The 8,223-nt window shown below is 45.6% G+C and overlaps 1 non-coding gene across 1 annotated transcript; it reads right to left on the bottom strand.

Moving 5' to 3' along the window:
* Window positions 1-201: 201 nt before the first annotated feature.
* Window positions 202-283, bottom strand: trnas-cga (transfer RNA serine (anticodon CGA)). The gene has a single exon. It is a non-coding gene; the product is annotated as a tRNA-Ser (tRNA).
* Between the last annotated feature and the right edge of the window lie 7,940 nt (window positions 284-8,223).

Genomic DNA, 8,223 nt, shown 5'->3' with positions numbered 1-8,223 from the left:
AAATATCAAGCTTTGCGAACGAGCAGAATTTAAGATGGAGCTTGGTAGAGATTCTTTCACGTGCCGTGCAACTCTGCAAGAGACCATTGGCTCCGAATTAAAAGCATTTGCCACGCTGGATCATCTCTCTGAGGGAGGGAACACGGTCCGTCAACTCCAGTCCTTATTTGTTTGATCATTGAACAAATCTATAAGAAATAGCGCTACGAGCAGGATTCGAACCTGCGCAGGGAAACCCCATTAGATTTCGAGTCTAACGCCTTAACCACTCGGCCATCGCAGCTATGCAAAACCAGAGCAGCTACTGCTACCAAAAGGGTGCAACCAGTGCAGAATTCGGTGCAACCCATCGCCGATCGGCCATCCTGCGATCCATCCAATCACTTTTTCTATTCCGATGCACAGCAATGTGAAGTTGTACACTAACTATTTCATATCAACAATATTAGCCTCTCTTTACCACATTCGTTTTGAATGTGCGACTTGTCATGCCAAGTGAGACTTTTCAGAATTAATTTCTCGAAAGTTACATTGTTGTCTCCCTCGGCATCCGCAGATTATCCACTCGACCACAAGTATAACAGTGACTACACTTCAAAAATACCTCATTGGCTGTATTGCGCTTTGGGAGGTCTTGAGGTCGTGAAAAGCGCTTTATAAAGACAAGACTTTCTTTCTTTTTATACTGGAATAAAATTACTGATGTTTTCACTATGAGGACGAAGAGACATTAATGTGTAGATATTATCTGCGAGTTCATCATCTGGGTTGGATTTTTAGTTTTCCTCCCGTCTCAGTCTTTCCATCTTTACCCTTCTCTGCTGGTGTCGCAGGTTCGATCAGCTTTGGCCGTTCAAGGCTGCCTGAGAAGTCCATCAGGGGGAAACACAGAGAGGCAGAGACAGAGAGAGATAGAGAGATAAAAGTATCGAAAAAACCGAACGTCAAGTTAGCAGCATTTACGATGGAGATTGGGAGATATAGAATCATAGAATCGTCACTGCACAGAAGGAGGCCATTCGGCCCATCGAGCCTGTGCCAGCTCTCTTTAAGTGCAATCCAGATCGTCCCATTCCCCCGTTCTTTCCCCGTATCCCTGCAAATATTTTCCCTTCAAATACTTATCCAATTCCTCTTAGAAACAAGGATTAAATCTGCTTCCACCACCCTTTCAGGCGATGCATTCCAGATTATATCCACTCGCTAGTTTAAGAAGTTTTTCCTTTTCTCGCCTTTGGTTCTTTTGTCAACCACCGTGAATCTGCGTGCTCTGGTTCTCGACCCTTCCGCCAACGGGAGCAGTTTTTTTTTAATTTACTTTATCTAAACTCGTCATGATTTTGAACACTTCTATCAAATCTCCACTCAACTTTCTCTGCTCGAAGGGAACAACTCCAGCTTCTCCAGTCTACCCACGTAACTGATGACCTCATCCCTGGAACCATTCCAGTAAATGTTTCTGCACCCTCTCTGACGCCTTCACATCCTTTATAAAGTGCGGTGCCCAGTTTTGGACAGTTGTGGAACATTGTGAAGTTCCCTTCACGTATCTTGATATTTTGCAAGTGACCACTGGGCTCCCAATTAAAATGATCTGCCGCGGTGGAGTATCTCTCTGAGGGAAGGAATTGCAACCCGTTATCTCCAGTTCATATTTATTTGAGCATTGAACAAAACTTTACACAATCGCGCCGATAGCACGATTCCAACTTCTGCCGGAATACCCCATTGGGTTTCAGATCTAACGTCTGAACCACGCGACTACCGCAGCTGCGAGCGCCTTTGATGCACGGCTGTTATTCAGAATGCACAGGGTACTCACAGGAGATTTGTGAGACTATATGTTCTTTCAGACAGGTTTCCAACTGGACACATGCAGCCGCGACCGTCCGGACGTTGCTGTTTCACTGGTAGAATTCTCACCTGCCACCCGAGGAGACGGGGATTGATTCCCGGCCGATGAAGGAGCATTTTCTTTCTGCACCCCTGAAAAGAGATAGATTCACATTCAGCTTCAATCTGCACACCACGTTGAGACATTTTCCTTTCCCTATGTGGTGTTGCGTCGACAAACCCTCTGCATTCGAGCCACGAAACGTCAAACATGCTCCAGAATTAAGTCAATCCTGTATTCTGCAACGCTGAAAAGATGTGAAAAATAATTGAATGAATTTCCACTGAAAATAGTGACACAGGAGGGCTCGTCCAGCAATTTGAAACCCGGACCTCTCACATATCAATTAGTGAAACGCCCAAAGTGAAAACCATAATCCGAGACCAACGAGCCGTCAGTAACACAGCCGTGCAACCAGTCGAAAGTTTCCCTGCTCCCCACAACCGATCGCCTATCCTTTTAGACCGCTCTGTCCATCCAATCATCGAATCATAGAATGGTGACAGCACAGAAGGAAGTCAATTCGGCCCATCCAGACCGTGCTATCTCTTTGTCAGAGAAATCCAGTTCGTCTCATTCCCCCGCTCTTTCCACGTGGCCCTGCAATTTTTTCCCTTCAAGTATTTATCCCATTCCTTTGTGAAAGCCACGATTGAATCTGCTTCCATCGTTTCAGGCAGCACGTTCTAGATCATAACAAGTCTCTGCGTAAAAAAGTTTTACTCATTTCGCCTTTGGTTTCTTTTGCCAATCACCTTAAATCTGTCTCGTCTGGTTCTCGACCTTTCTGCCAATGGGAACAGCTTCTCTTTATTTACTTTTTCAAAACCCTTCATGATTTTGATCACTTCTATCAAATCTCCTCTCAACCGACTCTGCTCTAAGAACAATCCTAACTTCTCCAGTCTGTCCACCGAACTGAAGTCCCTCATCCCTGGAACCATTCCAGTAAATCTTTTCTGCATGCTCCCTGAGGCCTTCACATCCTTCCTAAAATGCGGTGCCCAGAATTGGACACAATACTCTGGTTGTCGACGAACCAGTGTTTTATAAAGGTTCAAAATAACTTTCTTGATTTTGTACTCCATGCCTCTATTTATGAAGCCCAGAACCACTTTCTCAGCCTGTCCTGCCACCTTCAAAGATGTGTGCACATATGCCCCCAGGACTCTCTATTCCAGCATTTCATTTAGAATTGTATCATTTAGTTTATATTGCCTCTCCCCATTCTTCCTGCCAAAATATATCACTTCGCACTTCTCTGCATTAAATGTTATCTGCCATGTGTCCGCCCATTCCACCAGCCCGTCTGTGTACTCTTGAAGACTATTATTATCCTTTTCACTGTTTACTCCAATCACTAGTTTTGTGTTATCCGCGAATTTTGAAATTGTTCCTGTCCGGACAAGTCCAATTTATTAATATATATCAAAAAGCAGTGGTGCTCGTCCCGACCCCAGGGAAACAACACTGTCTACCTTCCTCCAGTCCGAAAAAGAATACCTTCACCACGACTGTTTGTTTCCTGTCATTTATCCAATTTAGTGTCCATGTTTTTTTCCATGGGCTTCGAAAAACTCAATGAAGTTAGTTAAACACGATTTGCCTTTAACAAATTCGTGATGGCTTTCCTTTATTAATCTACACTTGTCGAACTGGCTGTTATTGTTATCCCGTATTTATCGTTTCCAAAAGCTTCCCTGCCACCGAGTTTTAACTGACTGTCCTGTAGTTGCTGGGTTTATCCTTGCACACGTTTTTAAAAAGGGAGTAACATTTGAGATTTTCCAGTCGTCTGGCACCACCCCCATATCTCAGGACGATTGGAGATTATAGCCAGCAACTCTGAAATTTTCACCCTGACTTCCCTCAGAAAACAAGGATGCATCCCATCCGGACCGTGTGACTTACACACTTTAAGTACAGCCAGCCTTTCTAGTATCTTTTCTTTATCAATTTTTATCCCATCCAGTATCTCCACGACCTCCTCTTTTACTGACTCTGGCAGCTTCTTCTTCCTTGGTGAAGACAGATGCAAAGTACTCATTTAATACTTCAGCCTTGCCCTCTGCCTCCGTGCATCATCTGCTTTTCTGGCCCCGAATCTGAATTTCGATTCCGATGTGGTGCAATGTCAAGTTGGACACTAACTATTTCAAGTCAACAATATTAGTCACTTTTCATCAAATTCATTTATGGTGCATTTTCTTACAGTGAAAACACGCATTGAAATCCAGGATATTGTATCGTCCCTTGGGGGTCATTGGACCATCAAATTTTGGGTTAAGAGCCGAACGCGCTAAATGATTGTGCCAGAGAAAAACATCACATCGCATGATTAACAACATTAATTTTTCACCGAGCTAAAGCTTGCGGTTGCAGTAACCAAAGAACGTTATTAAATTAATTGATGAAACTAATGAAATTCTGTGAAAGATGAATAATTGTTGTAACCGATAACTTTGTGCTGCAGAATCACGGAAATACTAACATGGATAGTGAAACCTTAAATAAGTTTTTGTGTTTTGTATATGATGCACTTTCACCGTTTTCCACTTTCCAGACTGCATTTAAGGGTCTGGTTTCAAATATTGATAGTTTATGACACTTGGAATTTGGTGCAGCCGTTGTTAAAGTTAACAGGAATGAACAATAATTGTCCCTTCTCGAAGCACAAGTTGACGACTGGAGGTTTATCCGAAGCAAGTTCCTCAAAACTTTGTTTTTATGCGGGAACTGAAATAGAGCTTTTTCACGTAAAAGGTGAACATGATAAGCATTACACTGCGGAAAACTCAACACACAATTTTCGCAGTCCCTCAGTGTCCTGCCCACTGTTTTCACAGCGGGGCAGTGTTTCAGGGGTGGGCTTTCAATGTTCAGAACATAATTTTTACCAGAATTAAATTTGTCGCATTAAAGTGCTCCTTATCTGTTAATTTCGATTTACACCCTTGCCAGTTTTATGCAGAAACAAGTAACAATGTTTAAGGGATGTGGTGTGTTCAATGTTCGTGCAATAACCGTCTGACGCAGTGTGAGAAGTAAAACACAGACCACACAATGAGTGCCCCAAACCGATTGCCATAAGAAAAGCAAATGGCCCATTAGCTTAGTTGGTTGGAGCGTGGTGCGAATAACGGTAATGTCGCGGGTTCGATCCCCGTACGGGCCATCAGTAATTTATGACATTATTTGCGTGACTTTGAAAATCCAGACTTGACAAACAAGGAAGTTCATGCAAAATTCAGAGGGAATCGTTTTTGGAATAGCATTCATTGCAATGTTTGATGTCTCTTTGCCCCTGGGGCGGAGAAAAAAAATCTTTCCGCTCATTTTTCATTTATCCTTCATTTCTCACTCACCTTTCCGTGTCTCCATCTCTTTCTGACTGTCTCTTTTCCTATCTCTCCATTTCTTTCCATTTCCGGGACCATTCTTCCAGGTATGCTTACTGACAAACATTACAACCTGTGTCACTCAGTGTCCGGGTATGTTTACTGACACACATTGCAATCTGTGTCACTCAGTGTCAGGGTGTGTTTACTGACACACATTACAATCCGTGTCACGCAGTATCCGGGTATGTTTACTGACACACATTGCAATCTGTGTCACTCAGTATCAGGGTATGTTAACTGACACACATTACAAACTGAGTCACTGAGTATCTAACAATGTGAAGCAACGAGTTTTATTCCCGCTGTGATATCTCTCTGTCGGTTTGCTGAAAAACGTTTAACTCGGGGCCTGTTCCCTTCAACGGTCACAAGCAGTTAGAAACAGACAGAGCGGAGATGAGGAAAAGGCATCAGTTTAGGAATCAAATGCTTCAAATCAAATGTTCGCCGGCGCTGAGAGAGGCAAAAAAAAGAGAAAAATGCAGAAAGAAATAAAGCTAAATAAAGATGCTATCAATATTTCTCATCCTTGATGCTTCTCTGCTCCTTCCCCAAGCCTCCAGCGCCGGTTAATCTTTCAGTGTAAATTAATGCGAGATTCGACCCAAAGAATGAGATCCAAACAACCAAATTTTGCTGAAATTCGGAATTGAACTCGGGACTTTCAAATTTTTGCATTCTCAACTGAGCTGTATCGGCTCCATCCCAAGTTCGACTGTCTGGCACAGGCCTGGGACTGTGCCTGGGCGTTTCCTGCTCTGTGGGGCTCAGTACCACTCCGGGTGAGATCAGGAAACGCACCCCAGACCGGAAACTGTGGTTTTCCTGTTTTGTGTGGAGCAGGTGAACTGCCTCTGCCCAGTGTGACTACGTCGATGAGTTTCCAGCTCTGATGGGTAATTGAATCCCTTCCCACAGTCCCCACATTTCCACGGTATCTCCGTGGTGCGGGTGTCCTTGTGTCTCTCCAGGTTGGACGATCAGTTGAAGCCTCGTCCACACACAGGACACGTGGACGGTTTCTCCCCGCTGTGAATGGTGCGGTGTTTTTTCAGGCTGTGTAACTGGTTAAAGCTCTTTCCACAGTCAGTGCACTGGAACACTCTCACTCGGGTGTGTGTGTCTCGGTGCTTTTCCAGTCACACTGATGTTTGAAATCTTCTTCCACAGACAGAAAAGACAAACATTTCTCCTTCCACATTCATAGGTCGATGATATTCAAGTCCTGATGAATCGAGTGACTCTGTCAGATCTTGACGTGATCTTTGGTTTGAATTTCCCGTCTGCAAATCCTCCCCTTCTAATAACCTGTAAAAGTTCACAAAAGTCATCACTCAAAATACAGGATCGAAATTTGGAACAGACAATTCTAGTTTCTATGGAACTTTCTATCCTCTCTTTTCCGCCAAAGCCGTAAATCCCCGTCCCACACACTCTCCCTCCTCCCTGTGCTGAAATCCAAACCCATCCCACCATCTCCAATATTTCTTCCCTCCACTCCCAGTTTTCTCCCTCCCTCTCCTCTGATTGGGTTCAGTTCGACACCCGCTGTGGGCAGAGTGAGAATAAAATAAATGAGGCAATGATTTTCTTTCCCGGTCACTGGGACCCTGAAACCCCGCCCACTCGTTGTTCCAGCGCCAAGATGGCCGCGCATGCGCCAAGATTCGACCATGACTTCCGCTCGCAAGATGGCGGCCAGTCACACTGATTTTCGGACGGCTGCTGGTCGGGCCTGTCACCGAGGTGCAAACACTGGGCCTGTGGTCTCGGATTTGTGGCCTCAAGACGTCATCAGGTGCTTGTGACGCTTCTCCGCCTAACCATAGGTCCAATTACTCCCCCGTCTTCTCCCGGCCTCCGACACGCCTGTTCCTCCTCAGTCCTTCGCCGCCACTCGCACTGCGCATGCTCAGAGCACAGCCCGGTCATGGCACCGCGCACTGGACTCCTGTGTTCATTGACAGGGCACATTCTGAGGCACGGGGGACTGTGGGGAAATGCCCCGCCATTGAAAGCCGGAATTGGTGAACAGAAAATTAATTATTGTCATCCCATCGAGGTTGGTGCCAGGGAAGCAACAAACATAATAAATAAATAAATTATACAGAAACCCGAGTGCTCAGACCTTCCCCATGGTGCGAAGTAAACTGGCCGCTGCTTTTCCGTTAGTAAGTCGCAACTCTGCTGCAGGAGTTCCTCAGGGCAGTGCCCGAGGCCCAACCATCTTCAGCTGCTTCATCAATGACCTTCCCTCCATCATAAGGTCAGAAATGGGGATGTTCGCTGATGACTGCACAGTGTTCAGTTCCATTCGCAACCCCTCAGATATTGAAGCAGTCCGAGCCTGCATGCAGCAAGACCTGGACAACATCCAGGCTTGGGCTGATAAGTGGCAAGTAACATTCGCGCCAGATAAGTGCCAGGCAATGACCATCTCCAACAAGAGAGAGTCTAACCACCTCCCCTTGACATTCAACGGCATTACCATCGCCGAATCCCCCACCATCAACATCCTGGGGGTCACCATTGACCAGAAACTTAACTGGACCAGCCATATAAATACTGTGGCTACGAGAGCAGGTCAGAGGCTGGGTATTCTGCGGCGAGTGACTCACCTCCTGACTCCCCAAAGCCTTTCCACCATCGACAAGGCACAAGTCAGGAGTGTGATGGAATACTCTCCACTTGCCTGGATGAGTGCAGCTCCAACAACACTCAAGAAGCTCGACACCATCCAAGATAAAGCAGCCCGCTTGATTGGCACCCTATCCACCACCCTAAACATTCACTCCCTTCACCACCGGCGCACTGTGGCTGCAGTGTGCACCATCCACAGGATGCACTGCAGCAACTCGCCAAGGCTTCTTCGACAGCACCTCCCAAACCCGCGACCTCTACCACCTAGAAGGACAAGGGCAGCAGGCG

This window comes from Heptranchias perlo, chromosome 20 (genome assembly GCF_035084215.1).
Source record: "Heptranchias perlo isolate sHepPer1 chromosome 20, sHepPer1.hap1, whole genome shotgun sequence".
Classification (NCBI taxonomy): Eukaryota; Metazoa; Chordata; class Chondrichthyes; order Hexanchiformes; family Hexanchidae; genus Heptranchias; species Heptranchias perlo.
This window is presented reverse-complemented; position numbering and strand designations above follow the sequence as displayed.